At 40.8% G+C, this 15201-nt stretch overlaps 1 protein-coding gene across 6 annotated transcripts in view; it reads right to left on the bottom strand.

Moving 5' to 3' along the window:
• Positions 1-15201, bottom strand: part of TRPS1 (transcriptional repressor GATA binding 1) — a 369634-nt gene that overhangs the window by 322525 nt on the left and 31908 nt on the right. For 2 of the 6 annotated variants that reach the window (XM_040354869.1, XM_040354870.1), the window contains exon 2: positions 5676-5749. The exons of the other annotated variants lie outside the window; for them this stretch is intronic. The gene's annotated coding sequence lies outside the window, so the exon portion shown is untranslated. The remainder of the gene's footprint in view (positions 1-5675; positions 5750-15201) is intronic. 6 annotated transcript variants of the gene reach the window in all.

Genomic DNA, 15201 nt, shown 5'->3' on the forward strand with positions numbered 1-15201 from the left:
CCTGGTCCTAGTTGGCAGGGGCTGATAAATCTGTGGACCAGACCTACTAATACAGTCCCACTGGGGAACTGTTGGATTTCTTTCCTTATTTTTTTTTTTTAACTAAACTTTTAAAAGGTCCGCTGTGCATGATGATCATTTTTAGGCATGGTTGACTGGGTTTGTTCACCTTTACCATAACACTGCCTATGCAAGTAGGGGGCATCTGTGGAGGAAAACAAACTGTGCAGCTTTTAACAAAGTTAAATAATGGCCTTGATGTAGGTGTAGGCAAATTATAATCCTCAAGCCTTTTTTTTAGCTGGAACTTGGTAGAAGTCAGTTCCACCACCTCTGGTTCAGGTAGCACATCCCTGAACTCTACATTACGTAAATACCCCACCCCCGAACTCTGCATTATGTACATAGCACACTCCCGAACTCTGCATGAAGTGCACCCCTAAACTCTGTACTATGTACCAAGCGCACCCTGGAACTCTGCACGTAGTGCACCCCTAATCTCTGTACTATGTACCAAGCACACCTAAGAACTCTGCACATAGCGCACCCCTGGGAGGAGGGGGGATTTGGGGGGGGGGGGTAGTGGTTGACTTCCTTAGCTTATTTTCTGAGAAAAAAAGCCCTGGTCCTCCTGAAGCCTTATTTGTTTCTAGGACATTGCTTAGACCCCCGCCCCAGCCGATTCAACTTCTTTCACATTCATTCTCTCTCCACTGTCGCAGAAGCTCTGAGCTTAGCGATGCTGCAACCGAGGAGATAATGAACCACACATGTTCAGAGGTTTGGAAGCTTGCTCCTGCAATGGTGGAGGTGACCAGTAACAGCTGGGAGCATCTTATCAATGTTCTAGCAACAAGACTAGGACAAGGATGGGAAGATGTGATCTCTGGGAGTTTGTTGGCCAGGCTACAGGAAATAGCCTACACCTATAGCAAAGGCATTATTAAAAGTATAACTAAAAGCAATTTTTTTTTTGGATGGAGTGGGGAGGGATTAGAACACCTGTCTGGTTTGTATTGCTGTCTGTTCCCCTGTTAGAGAGATCCCACCTCTCTATTTGTCCTGATTACTGTTATCACTGAAAGTGAAAGTAAAAGAAAATCCCACATTTTTAGTTGTCTCCAGAAATGCAATAAATGGGGACACTAGTGTCCAATGGGGACACTAGTTCTGGTGACTTGGGAGTCCCAAAGGAATTCCCTTAATTTGCAGGGATTTTCTCTCACTTCCTGTTTGGTTATGGGACAGGAAGTGAAGGGAAAGTGAAAGAAAATCTCCCCAATGGGACACAGTGGATCGGCGGGTGCCAATGGACACGTGTCCATTGCCACCCACCGACATCCAATCTGATAATATCCACCAAAAACAGACGGATGGAGCACTCACTAACACCTCTCAACCATCTATAATACAGTAGAGCATTACAGCCTGATCCAAGACCCGACCCCAGTCTGTGGTTGGACAATGAAAGCTCAGTTCCTCCTTCAGACCCAGGAGTCCAAACCCTGTCTCATTTTGGATGGGATCAGATCTTACACTGGGTTAATGACCCTTCCGTCATGTGAAGGCTACTGCCATGAACACTGGCACATCTTGCAAATGACCCTTGTGATTTTTTTTAATATTAAATCTATACAAATCTGAGGAAGTGGTTTTGTTCCGTGAAATATAAGAGATATACAATACTCCATATTCCCATCGCACATGTTCCTGGATAAAGCTTTAGAAGGTTTGGATGCTGCAGCAACCACCAGCTGGTTTAGAAAATCACAATGAGGATATTAGCCAGCACACCACGGATCGACAAGCAGCGTTCAAACTGATTTTTTTTTATTGAAGCATGATCACATTACAGAGCAGGTAGTGCAACATTTCGGAGTCACGCAGGACTCCTTCGTCAAGAGATATGGACCCACTATTTAAAAAAAAATACATTTAAGAGGTGCTAGAACTTTAATGCTTATTCCAATTGTACAAACGCAAGGAAATCTGGTGAGGCAATTTTCAAACACACAGATCAATGGCCTCCCTCAATGAAAAGCAACTCAAAGTATCAACATACAAATCAGCACCAAACCACATAGTAAAAGAGTTCAAAGTGCTTTTAATTGTTTGTAATGCTGTCCCATAAAAAAAAAAACAAATAAAAAAAATGCGTTTCAGGGGCAATAAAATGTCACTTTTTTGGTTTCAGAAGAATGTTGCTAATAAGATTGTTATAATTCCAATCATGGATTTTCACCAGATCGAATATAGACTGATTTGGTTATAGTTTACTTTAAGTCCATTCAAGTCCTTAGTCCATTCTTCTAAGCCATGATGGCGTTTTGTTGCCCCTGAAAAAATGTTGGCTGTTAAGTGATATTATTATGAACAATTTAATGTACTTGGACTCTTGCACTTTGTGGTTTGGGACCCATTTGTGAGTTAATATTTTCAGTTTTCTTGCCCTTCGGTTTTTGCTTTAAGTAACCTCCTAGGAATCCATCGGAGAGCAGTTTTGCGAGCTGCCCTACCAAAGCCAACATACTCTTCGAATTATGATGATGTTCTTTCCATCATTTTATATAGATAAGTGTTAAAATCCCAGTGTATCTTAGATGTGTCCCATTAAAATTTCCCCTCTCATGTGACATTGTTCTGGATTAGAGACTGGCTGCTCTGTCCTGAGCACTGTATACTTGGAGGAGGTAACACACTCCTCCATAACTGAAAGCATTGGCCATTCCCAGGAGGGCTTCACCAAGGTTCCAAAGTCAACCTCATGTGCTCAAGTGCAGCGTTTCGGAGCTTGGTGTAATGGCTGCTTCTCTGGTTTACAGTAATAGCGAAAACATGTCTTGCTGACCACTCTGGGCTATGGGTTTTCAAGTTGCGGTATAAAAAAACAAAGAGACTGTGCGCCAAGCTAGTGCATTACCACCATACAAATATGTATTAATTAGATAAAACAAGTAATATAGTCACAAACACATAATCATAACAAGTGTATCATAAAATACAGATGAAACTGCTTCCAGATCCACACCGCTAGACTGGTGACAAGGGGAGACCCTTCCATGTAAAAATACATGCGTTTCAAGGTACAAGTCCTCTTGGCTCTGATAAAGAAGGCTTGCCCTTCTAAACATGTAAACTGTATTAGACACTGAAAGGTCTTCCCATGTCACCAATCTAGTGGTGTGGATCTGGAAGCAGCCTCATCTGTATTTTATGATACGCTTGTCATGATTATGCATTTGTGAGTATATCACTTGTTTTATCTATTTAATAAATTTGTATGATGGTAATGCGTTAGGTCGGTGCATCTCCTCTTTATTGTTTTATAGTGGTATGATGCTTGGATAATGTGACTATCAGCAAGTTCTTTCAAGAGAATTTGCCAGTTTGCCCTAATTGGGGCAATTTTAACAAAATTCTGACAATGGGTTGCCATGGGTCACTCAAGGCAGTTTCTGGTGGGCATTTGAAGGACCAAAAAGTCTGCTGTATTATCTGGTTCCCTGTGACCAGCCTTTTCATTTTTTTTAGTACAAAATTGTTTTTTTCTTGGGTCTGAGAAAAGGAAATCCTTACATTAGGCTCTCCTGACTTTTCAGACGCAGAAGGATTACCGATTAACCAGGGAATACACAGGAAAATTGTAATAGGAATCTGTCTTAAATAATCCAGTGTGAGTTCTGGATAAATGGCTCTGCTTCATATTTTAGCAAGTTTGACAAATGGTATTTTAATAACCATGTATATGAGTATTTGTGCTTTTCGGAGTGCAGGCCATATATTAACATGTGTTTTCACAAAGCGCCATGTTCTGTACACTGTAATATAGGCTTTTTTTTTAGGGCCCCATTTAGACCTTTGCAGTCCCCTGTGGTGTTAAAGCGCACACTCTGACATACTATAATTTGTACATTAATATGAATTGCATTGCATTAAGGCAGCCCATTGATCTTGTATGGGCTGCCAACACATGGCAACGGGCAAAATTGAATTTTTTTTTCTTTAAGTTTTGGATAGAGTGGAAATGGTTTAGAACACCTCTAATGGCTGTCTGTGCCCCTGTTAGGGAAATTTTCCCTCTCTGTTTGTCCTATTTACCATTATCACCGTGAAAGTAAAAGGAAATTCCAAATTTTATGTTGACACCAGAACAATAATAGAGGAGCAATCTTATAGTGAGGACACTAGTTCTCTAGTTCTGGTGATCCTGATGACATCCCAGGATTCCCTCACGTTGCAGGGATTTCCTCTCATGTCCTGTTTTGGCTATGGGACAGGAAGTGAAGGGAAATCTCCCCAGTGGGGCACAGATGGCAAAAACAAATAGGCAGGGGTCATAACCTTAATCTATCCAAGATGAAAAAAAAAGTTTTGCCTTTAGTTACACTTTAAGTCTCACTCTTTCTGCTGTATTCTCCAATTAATAAAGTAGAGTGAGTAGAATGAACAGTATATGGAACGGCATGACGGTTCCATATGGTTGGAGCTGAGAAGGTATGCACATAGACCAGGGATCCTCAAACTAAGGCCCTGTAAAACTCTGACATTCACAGACATGACTAGGCATGATGGGAATGGTAGTTCCTGAACAACTGGAGGGCCATAGTTTGAAGACCCATGACATAGACCAAAAAATATAAGAGGTTAGCAAGGGATTTAACTTACTTATATTCACCTAACATTTTAATATCAGGGTCAGATGGAATGAACATAATGTGGTAACACAATAAAACCTCAAAACATTTAAAATTGGTTAACTATGTCCAAAGTTGTGTTTTTAACTAAGCTCATGGCCTACTACCCTTGCTGTTACCAATAATACATTGAAACACAATCACAGGAGGAAAGAAAAAGAGGTATGGGGCTCCAAAAGCCATTGGTGACTAGGAAGAGTAGAAAATCACATCATTCAATACTGTAGATCTAGGACTGGATTACATGCCACCTGTCCATTCTGAGTTCACATGTGATTCAGTAAATCCTAGCAAAATTATGTATATCTGAAAAAAATTGTGAAAATGTTATGCCAAAGTTCCTAAATACGCCCTCAATACCTATATTCTGCAGGCATGCACATGTTGATGCTCCAAGCAACATCCTTCTGCGAGGATCACCCAAAAATTTCCCTTTTTCCTGCTACTAATCATGTTAAGGCTGGAGACCACGCTAGACTGACTCGATCAGTCACTGGTCGTGGGTGATAGCATGGGCGGGTCAGAAGAGGTCTTTTCCAGGTGTTTTGTGCCCAATTTGTGGTTATTGGTGGTGAACCCTCGTGGGGCTTGGGCTGCTGCTTTTTGGTATAGCTTTATGGTTGTTTCAGAATTTAGACTTAGGTGGGTAGAACTTAGACTTAGAAGTTGGTGGTACTAATTTTAAAATATTATGACAAAATACAAATAAGCATTTACAAGATAACTCTTCAACTTATGATGGCATAACAAAATGTGTGGCAGATAACTATACAATAGAAACGTGCCCCTTTCCCTCTACTGCCTATAGTCACATTCCTACTGGGCACAATTGTAAATTCAACCCTACCCATGACAGTATAAAGTTTGCCGCCAAATAAGATCCCAAACTAAAACCATTGTAAGATTTCATCAGCTAAGATCATTTGTTTTGTTCTTAGGGTGTGGAAAATCCCCTATCCGGGGCAAGTCTGTAGCACTTACCCTTGTGACGACTCTTTCCCTTGTTTAACCGACGCTGTATCTCATTTTGTAAGGAGCTGAGTACTGTGTCAGTGCTACGTAAGAAAGAATGACATATTACTACTCAACAAAAGGTACTTTTCATTAAAAAAAAAAAAAAACAATTTTTAAAAGAATGATATACTTTTTTGGGGGTAATTGGTGGAATGGTAAGGTCCTCTCTGTACTAATCCTCAGAGCACCTTCTGAGACAAGCAGCTTATCCTTTAATCTTCTCTAGTACATCTGATAGAAAAGAGCCAAGGTTACGCCTGCGTGTCCCATAAGAGGTCTGGCCATGACTCTTAATGTGTATGTCCCACCAAAATTCTGTATTTTATCTTTGTATAGAACAAGGCAGGATTAGAACCACTGTCAGCCCATGAGAAAAATTAGTCAGCAACCCGGTACATTCCAAGTTCCAAATACTGTATTATTCTACATTTAAAAGTGGCACAAAACAGCTAACTAGTTTCTACAATATGGCCTGTTTCTTTTTCCTTGAAAAAGGCCATATGGCCAAAACACGTTAGCTGTATTGTGCTGTTTTTAAACATAGCCTAATAAAGTTTTTGAAACTTGTAATGCTGACTAATTTTCCTAATAGATTGATGCTGTAGGAGCACATACTCCAGCCACAACCACTGGCCCTCACCAAATTATGTAGAAACGGACCAGTTGAACGTGGGTACATTTTTTTTCCATTTATAACCAGTATCAGGTTTTTACACCTACCTGGGGATCCTTTGAGGAGATTTTGAGAGGCGTTTGACAGGCGTTAAAAATGCCCTTCAAACGCCTATGCATAAGATATAATAGACAGCACATTGTGTTGTTCACACAAAGCGTTAGCATTGCGTTGCTTCAAATTTGAAGCCTCATGTTGAGTCAGGAGGCGTTTAAAGCCTTTCAACGCCTTACATTCAAGTCTATTGTAATGCTCCACAAACGCTCTGGCAGGCGTTTCCGGAGCGGTATTGGTGCGGTTGCAGTGCGTTAAAATTAGTCACTTTCCATTGTTGAACAGTTTTAAAGCTCATCAAACTGTACAAGCGTTTAGCGCTTGTAAAATGCCCCATTCTTAAGCTCATTGATGCCTGTCTGACACTCATACTAACGTCATACAAATGCTATAGGAGCGTTTGTTGAGCGTCAGTGATTTAGTCAAGTGTGAACAAGCCCTTACGTATAGTCATGGTGACAACGGTTACACCGAAAAGGAAATGTGGGAAAATCTCCAACGCCAAAATAGATTCTATCCAAAACAAATAGTTTTGGCTGGGCATACACTTTAAGAAAACATTCAAAAACGTGGAGGGAGTGAAATGTGCATGGTGCATACTCCTCTGTCCCATTCTTATGATCCCATCTGATAAGTTTAGAAATAAGTTGCTCACCACAGAGTTTTACCTTTCCAGAACCTTGTGGCCAAAAAGCAGCTGTGTTTACAATATCTCAGGAACAACGTGGGTATATCTCGTCAGAGAGATCGGTGATCTCTATAGTGAGTGTAGACCTGAGGGATACTCTTACTACAGAAGGACTAACCTCATATACTTGGTGAAGTGTTAAAGGTACATGAGAAGACCGCAAGGTTGTCACTGGGCAATAATGCCTACTAATGACAAGTGAAAAAGAGATATCCACCATGCATGCCCACTAGTTCACATGTTTTATGTGTTAATTATTTATCATTAATTATTTATTATTTATCATCTTTCACTGAAAGCTTAGTCCTCATTATGTAACTGCCTTAAATAATGCAACAACAAAAAAAATGGGATTTGTATACTTATTTCAAAACACAAAAGTATGGGTTTTCTTAAAGTGTATCTGTAGGCAAAACTTTTTTTTTTTCAATTTTGATTAGAATGGGGAAGGATATGATCCACTACTTTTTATCGTTGTCTGTGTTTACTAGTTTATTTGTATTTGTGTTTGTGACCCTTGTCACCAAAACAGCAAGTGAAGGAAAATCCAAAATGTTTGAGTTGTCCAAAGAACAAGATTTAAGAAGAAATATTCTAATGGGAACAACTGTTTTAAGGTCAACTGTCTAAGAGGGGAGTTCCCCTCACTGTGGAAGATTTGCTCGCACTTCCTGTAGCATATCTGGTACAGGAAGTGAAGACAATTTTCCAGAGTGTAAAAGCTTTTCTATTGCAGGGAACTTTCACCTGGGATTTTTAAAAGCTACTAACAGGGCCACTTTTACAAACTGGGCTATTTAGCAGGCCTCCTAAGGTATAATTTTCCCACCACCCAATTCCCAATAAAAGAAAGCTAAGGCCTCGTTCAAACAACCAAGTTTCTCGGCAAAAACCAGCAAGAAACTTGCTGGGATTTTTTTTTTTGCTGAGGAAACCGGCAAAAACCGGAAACCTCCAAAAAGAGAGCATGTCTTCTTTTTCCTCGATGGGAATGGAGAAACATGCCTTGTCGAGTTCCTCAACAGCCTAACAAGGAACTCGACGAGGAAAACGATGTGTTTCGCTCGTCGAGTTCCTCGGTCGTGTGTACGAGGCTTAACACTTTCAGGTATGAAAGACACATGAATCCCCACCACCACCTATGCTGTCTTATGCTGCATACACCCGATCAGAATTTCCGACAAGAAAAGTTCGATGTGAGCTTTTGTTCTGAAATTCCGACCGTGTGTAGGCCCCATCGGATATTTTCTATCGGAATTTCCGACAGCAAAAGTATGCAATCCCGACACACAAAAATACTACGCATGCTCGGAATCATTGAACTTAATTTTTCTTGGCTCGTTGTGGTGTTGTACGTCACCGCGTTCTTGACGTTCGGAATTTACAACAACATTTGTGTGACCGTGTGTATGCAACACAAGTTTGAGCCAAAATTCAATCAGAAGAAAATTCACAGTTTTGTTGTCGGAAATTCCGATCGTGTGTACGCGGCATAAGACAGCAAGGTCACATGGGAGTGTACAGAGCTTGTTTGCCCAAGTTTTACATTTTAGTAAGTCAAAATCTGCACATGGAATTTTTAGATACATGGGTAAGGTAAGAGTGCATACCTTTGGGAACCCAAGCTGGCAATATTTTAAGTAGCCCTATAGTAAGACTTTGGGTACCAGCACCTGGGGCCAACACATAGATCAGTAGTCTTTTAAATAAAATATACCCAAGCTTGTACACAGCATACAGTAAATGCAATCTCTTAAATACTCAAAGAGATCTGGCCTCTGGAATATCAGACATGTTGAACGAACAGTTGTTCCAAAGGCCTTTAACATAAAATGACATTTTAATTTGAAGACAAAACCTGGCCAATGAATGTGAAAGTTCCAGCCATGGTCACTCTCCTAATCAGAACATTCACGCAGTAGTCTTTGAACACAACTTTCTAAATGACTAAAACTCAGATAAAGGAGAACACAAAAAAGAAAGGATTGAAAAGGAAACTGTGCTTATATAAGGAATACCAGTAAAGCATATCATGGAGTATGCATTACATCAACATATGGTTCATACACATACAGACACAAACACATAGCACGGTAAGAGAACTATATTACAAGGGCTCATTCACCATACGTGCATAAAAACTAACAGGAACTGATTGAAAAAACGCACAGATTTCACTTGCTGAGTTTCACATCGGTTTACTTCAGTTTTCATGCACGTGTACTTCAGTTTTCATGTGCGTCAATTATGCATACCTCCCAACCAGCACGGATTCTTCGGGACTTTCCCGCACAAACAGCATCTTCCCGCAGTCCTGCGAAAGGGTTATTTTCCCGCACAGGAAGCTGTGCAAGAGGAGGCAGCATGGAAGGAGGAGGAACCGGAGCGGTTAGTGGAGGACTGTGGCTGCTGAAGGGAAGAGAGCCGACAGCCGGGCTAATGACAGTCTGTACACAGGTTAGAGGCATCCCCCCACTGCAATGCCCCCCCCACTCAACAACTCCAATGCCCTCCCCCGCTCAACAACTTCAATAACCCCCCTGCTCAACAACTTCAATAACCCCCCCTGCTCAACAACTCCCCCCCCGCTTACCCCCCCCCCCCGCTCAACAACTGTCCCACAGTGGATTTTTAAAATGTTGGGAGGTATGAATTATGTGCTCTATTCAAACCAATGTTGATGTCATGTAGAAAAGGACATACGCGTTTCAGATACCTGCGAAAAAATAATTGCACGGTTCAGTGTGGACAGGGCACGTGTCTCTGCATGTCTCCGCAACTTGGTGTAAACAAGGCCTCGGTAGTCAGGTCACATTGGAATTGTAGCCGTGCTCTATATCAAGAAACATAATTATATCATGATCGTGCCCTATCGCAGGTCATGCTTCAATTCATCAAGCTATAAAGTTCAATACTTTCAATAAAGAAAATAGCAGTCACATGGTAGAACCACGGAGCAGTCGCCCACAAAAAATTTCCCCCTGCCTATGGGCCTTTGTTGTGTGTAGAAATTCAAATAATAATTTTAATTATAATGGAGACATTTTCAGATGGTATCAGCAGCCTGCACCCCAAGTGTACCTACATATCTTGATTTTAGTAGAATAAATGTTGGGCTTTGTGTAAAGTTTTAAAATTGGATCCAAAGATGAGTTTGTGTTGAAGGTGTGGTGTTCTATGTCTAAATAGGGCATACCAGAATCGTATTTACACCATGGGCAGGCATCGGGTCATGATCGATGTCTAGTGTTCTATGCCTGTATAGCGTGAAACACAATTGTGTTATACAATGGTACACAATGTAACTGTATTGTAATATAACTGTTTGCAGTAGACAGATAATACTAGGCAGGTGAAGTGTCCTGTGAGCGGCTTCTACACAACAAATACAGACACACCTGTCCTGGCAGCAAAGCGCCCCAGCTGATCATTGGGAAGTGTTATTAGTGGGGATCCGGATGTCAAATTCTAAAACACATCAATCTACTGCCCTTAAAATCCATCCCATTGCAACTTGTTTTCCTAAATAAAAACGCAAACTGTGCGGGATTTATTTATTTAGTTAAAATATTATTCTTGGACTTATAGCTTTTATTTGGTAGATTAATTCTTTATAATTGCATTTGGACAAAATTCAATAAATGCAAACTGCAGCAATACATGAATTAGCCCCTTACAATTCAAGTCATAATTTTCTGCCAGTGATTTAGGATTTGCAATGTGAAATTCAGCCTAAACTGTATATTCCAATAACAATGACTTATGAGGCAGTCTATTGTGCGTATGGTGTTTGTTTTGTTAACAGACTACATAAGAGCAGACCAACGCAAAATGCAGGATAAAGAGAACCTGTCCCTTCGAATGGAGCACTTGGTGGAAATATTAAAGCTAAACCCTAGGCACACAGTTAAATACACAGAGGATATACACTATGGGCCAGATTCACCAAAGAGATACGACAGCGTATCTCCTGATACGCCATTGTATCTCTGTGTTAGGGCTGTCCTAACTATGCGACTGATTCATAGAATCAGTTACGCATAGCTAGCCCTAAGATCCGACAGGTGTAATTGAATTACACTGTCGGATCTTAAGGATGCAATTCTAGGCCGGCCGCTAGGTGGCGAGGCCATTGCGGCCGGCGTAGAATATGCAAATGAATACTTACGGCGATCCCCAAACGTCCGAACGGCCCGTCAATCTAACTGTACGTCGTTTCCGTCGAGTTGCGCCGCGTAAAATTAGGGCTTAGCCCTAGTTGTCCTAAGCCATGTTAAGTATGGCCGTCGTTCCCGCGACGAAATTTAAAAAACAACGTCGTTTGCGTAAGACGTCCGTGAATGGCGCTGGACGCCATTTACGTTAACGTCTAAGCAAATGACGTCGGTGCGACGTCATTTAGCGCAATGCACGTCGGGTAATTTACCCGACAGAGCATGCGCAGTACGCTCGGCGCGGGAACGCGCCTAATTTAAATGGTGCCTGCCCCATTTGAATTGGGCGGGCTTGCGCCGAGCGCATTTACGATACACCGCCGCAAGTTTACAGGTAAGTGTTCTGAGAATCAGGCACTTACGCTGTAAACCACATAAATCACATACGTTACGCTGCCCAGAAGCAACGTAATTATATGTGAATCTGGCCCTATATTACCAAAAGTATTGGGACCCCTGCCTTTACATGCATATCAATATTGAGTTGGCCCACCCTTTGCAGCTATAACAGCTTCAACTCTTCTGGAAAGGCTGTCCACAAGGTTTAGGAGTGTGTCTATGGGAATGTTTGACTATTCTTCCAGAAGCGCATTTGTGAGGTCAGTCACTGATGTGGTTTGCAGTCTCCGCTCTAATTCATCCCAAAGGTGTTCTATCCGGTTGAGGTCAGGACTCTGTGGAGTCCAAAGTTCCTCCACCCCAAACTTGCCCATCCATGTCTTTATGGACCTTGCTTTGGAACAGGAAGGGGCCACCCCCAAACTGTTCCCACAACGGTGTCCAAAATGTCTAACTAAGGGGCCAAGTAAATTTGCTGTCCCCTCAAAATAACTCAACACACAGCCATTAATGTCTAATCCGTTGGCAACAAAAGTGAGTACACCCCTAAGTGAAAATGTCCAAATTGGAAAAAATTTACAATATTTTGTGTGGCCACCATTATTTTCCAGCACTGCCTTAACCCTCTTGGGTATGGAGTTCACCAGAGCTTCACAGGTTGCCACTGGAGTCCTCTTCCACTCCCCCATGATGACCTCACAGATCTGGTGGATGTTAGAGACCTTGCGCTCCTCCACCTTCCGTTTGAGGATGAACCACAGATGCTCAATAGGGTTTAGGTCTGGAGACATGCTTGGCCAGTCCATCACCTTTACCCTAAGCTTCTTTAGCAAGGCAGTGGTAATCTTGGAGGTGTGTTTGGGGTCATCATCATGTTGGAATACTGCCCTGTGGACCAGTCTCCTGAGGGAGGGGATCATGCTCTGCTTCAGTTTGTCACAGTACATGTTGGCATTAATGGTTCCATCAATGAACTGTAACAGTGTTGTCATATGAAAAGATATAATAACATACAGTATTTACAAAAATGTGAGGGTGTACTCACTTTTGTGAGATACTGTATATATAATGATTCAAACATATCTACGAGCCACACGTGGATGCTTCCGGATAACAGCCACAACTTCTAAATCAAACTAAAGTTATAGCATAATTTCCAACTATTTTTGCAATATAGACATGCTTATATCTCAAATATATTATTTTCTAGCATATGACAACTATTAAATATAATTATTAATATTAATTAATATTATTATTATTATCATTATTATATTGATAAATATGAATTAAAATAATAATACAAATGGTTTTAAAAAAATGATTCAAATGTATCTACTAGTCAAACGTGAGGCTACCGGATAATAGTTTATACAGCTACGGCTTCTTCTAAATAAAGCTAAAATTCTAGTATAATTTCCTTCGAATATTCAGAAGTTTTCTAACCATTTCTGTCATATATTTCAAAAACTGTATACTCTTTTCTAGCATATGAAAACTTAGTTCAATGCCTGAACACTAATGACCAGCCAGAGAGTGAAATGGCCTATTTTCCCTCAAAGAAAGACACACGACCATAGCCAAATCATACAACTTCTCAGACTGTCAGGTGGGAAACAAATCTTGTTTCAGAGAAAAAAGAACAAAAACGTAACATTTGCGGCAAGAAAATTATTTTCGTGGTCGATTAATCAATTTTTTTAAAATCGATTAATCGACTAATTTCAATTAATTATAACGCACATACATACTGATTCCCAGTGCAGCTATCAACCACTGGAAAAATGGATAGCAGGATACAAAAAACACACAAAGGCAGTGCTTGATGGGAATAGCCTTAAAACTTTTATAGTCTTCAAGTAGGTAACAAAATAAATATTGCACTGGAGATAAAATCGATGTAGCTACATAAACTGTAAAAATGGTGTGACTAATACCAAACGGTAGCAAAAGCAGTCATAAAAACATGTAGCTAAGTATGATACTGGTATAGAAATGTGTACAACGATGCAACTGCTGAATCCAGATGAGAAGGGGTTAACATCAGTCCATCGGCATGTAGATGTCCCGTGAAGGGAACTATCACAACTCCCAGTGGATGGTTGTAGAATCCCAGGTTGATAGAGGGAAGTGATAGAGGGAAGTGTAAGGCCTCGTACACACGATAGGTTAAACAGAGGACAACGGTCTGATGGACCGTTTTCATCGGTCAAAACCGATCGTGTGTGGGCCCCATAGGTTATTTAACCATTGGTTAAAAAAAAGCCAACTTGCTTTAAATTTAACCGATGGATTCCTTAACCGATGGGAAAAAAATTATCGTTAGTAGGCACAACCATCGGTTAAAAATCCATGCATGCTCAGAAGTAAGTCGACGCATGTTTGGAAGCATTGAACTTCGTTTTTCTCAACACGTCGTTTTACGTCACTACGTTCTGACACGATCGTTTTTTTTAACCGATGGTGTGTAGGCGCGACGGACCATCAGTCAGCTTCATCGGTTAACCGATGAAAACGGTCCTTCGGTCCGTTCTCATCGGATGGACTGATCGTGTGCACGCGGCTTAACAGCCCTTGCGTATGGCAGAAAGTAGGTTCCCGCCGTCATGCAGATATGAAGGCACAGCAAAGGAGCTCTTCAGATGGACACGGCAAGCCCCGCCAGTGTCCGTGACGTCACTGGATCTCCGACGAAACTCCCTGAAGAACCGGAAGCCGGCGGAGAGGTGAGTACCGATCAAACGAATTTTGATCATTTCAAAAAATTAACGATTAATCAAGGAATTAATAGTTAATTTTCACAGCCCTAATAAAAAGTGAATTTTATATCCAACTATATAGATCAGACCAAAATGAGGGACAATTGAGGGGGAAAGAGGGACATTGCTCCAAATCAGGGACAGTCCCTCGAATTTAGGGACAGTTGGGAGCTATGTATAACATTGATAGGCCATTATGTAGTGTCGAAGGGAACGGATCAGACCCCAACACTACAAGAAAGTACAGAAACGTGCCTAACAGAGCAAACCAAAACCCATAACTCTGAGGAATTAATAATAATTTTAAAAGGTGTAGGCATTGCTAGGTGTTCAAATGTAATTTTTTTAGAACATTTATGGGTGTACTGGTACTGGTTTATCTGGCTGATAAAAAGAAACCTTACAATTATTTCCATTTCGGTAAATCATTAATATCTTTCAGAATTATATTAGGCACTAGTATGTAGCAACTTACTATAGAAAAGGGATGGGTACGCATTTATAATGTGCAATGCGTAGTAACCAGATTTTATCTTTCAACAAAGCAAAGCAGGCAGAACATAAATATAAAAGTGTGAGGAGTTGCGTATTGTTTTTTTTTTTTCTTACAAAATGAGTATGAGTTAACCAGACTAAAAAAAAAAAATAATATAATAAAAGCAAGCCAATAAACTGACAAATCAATGTACATCTTATGGTCACGGCTAAGTTATAATTACACACAACAGTCTTCTTCACTTATTCATGCACAGACACTTGCACGCTC

The sequence above is a fragment of the Rana temporaria genome, chromosome 5 (assembly GCF_905171775.1).
Source record: "Rana temporaria chromosome 5, aRanTem1.1, whole genome shotgun sequence".
NCBI classification, from domain to species: domain Eukaryota; kingdom Metazoa; phylum Chordata; class Amphibia; order Anura; family Ranidae; genus Rana; species Rana temporaria.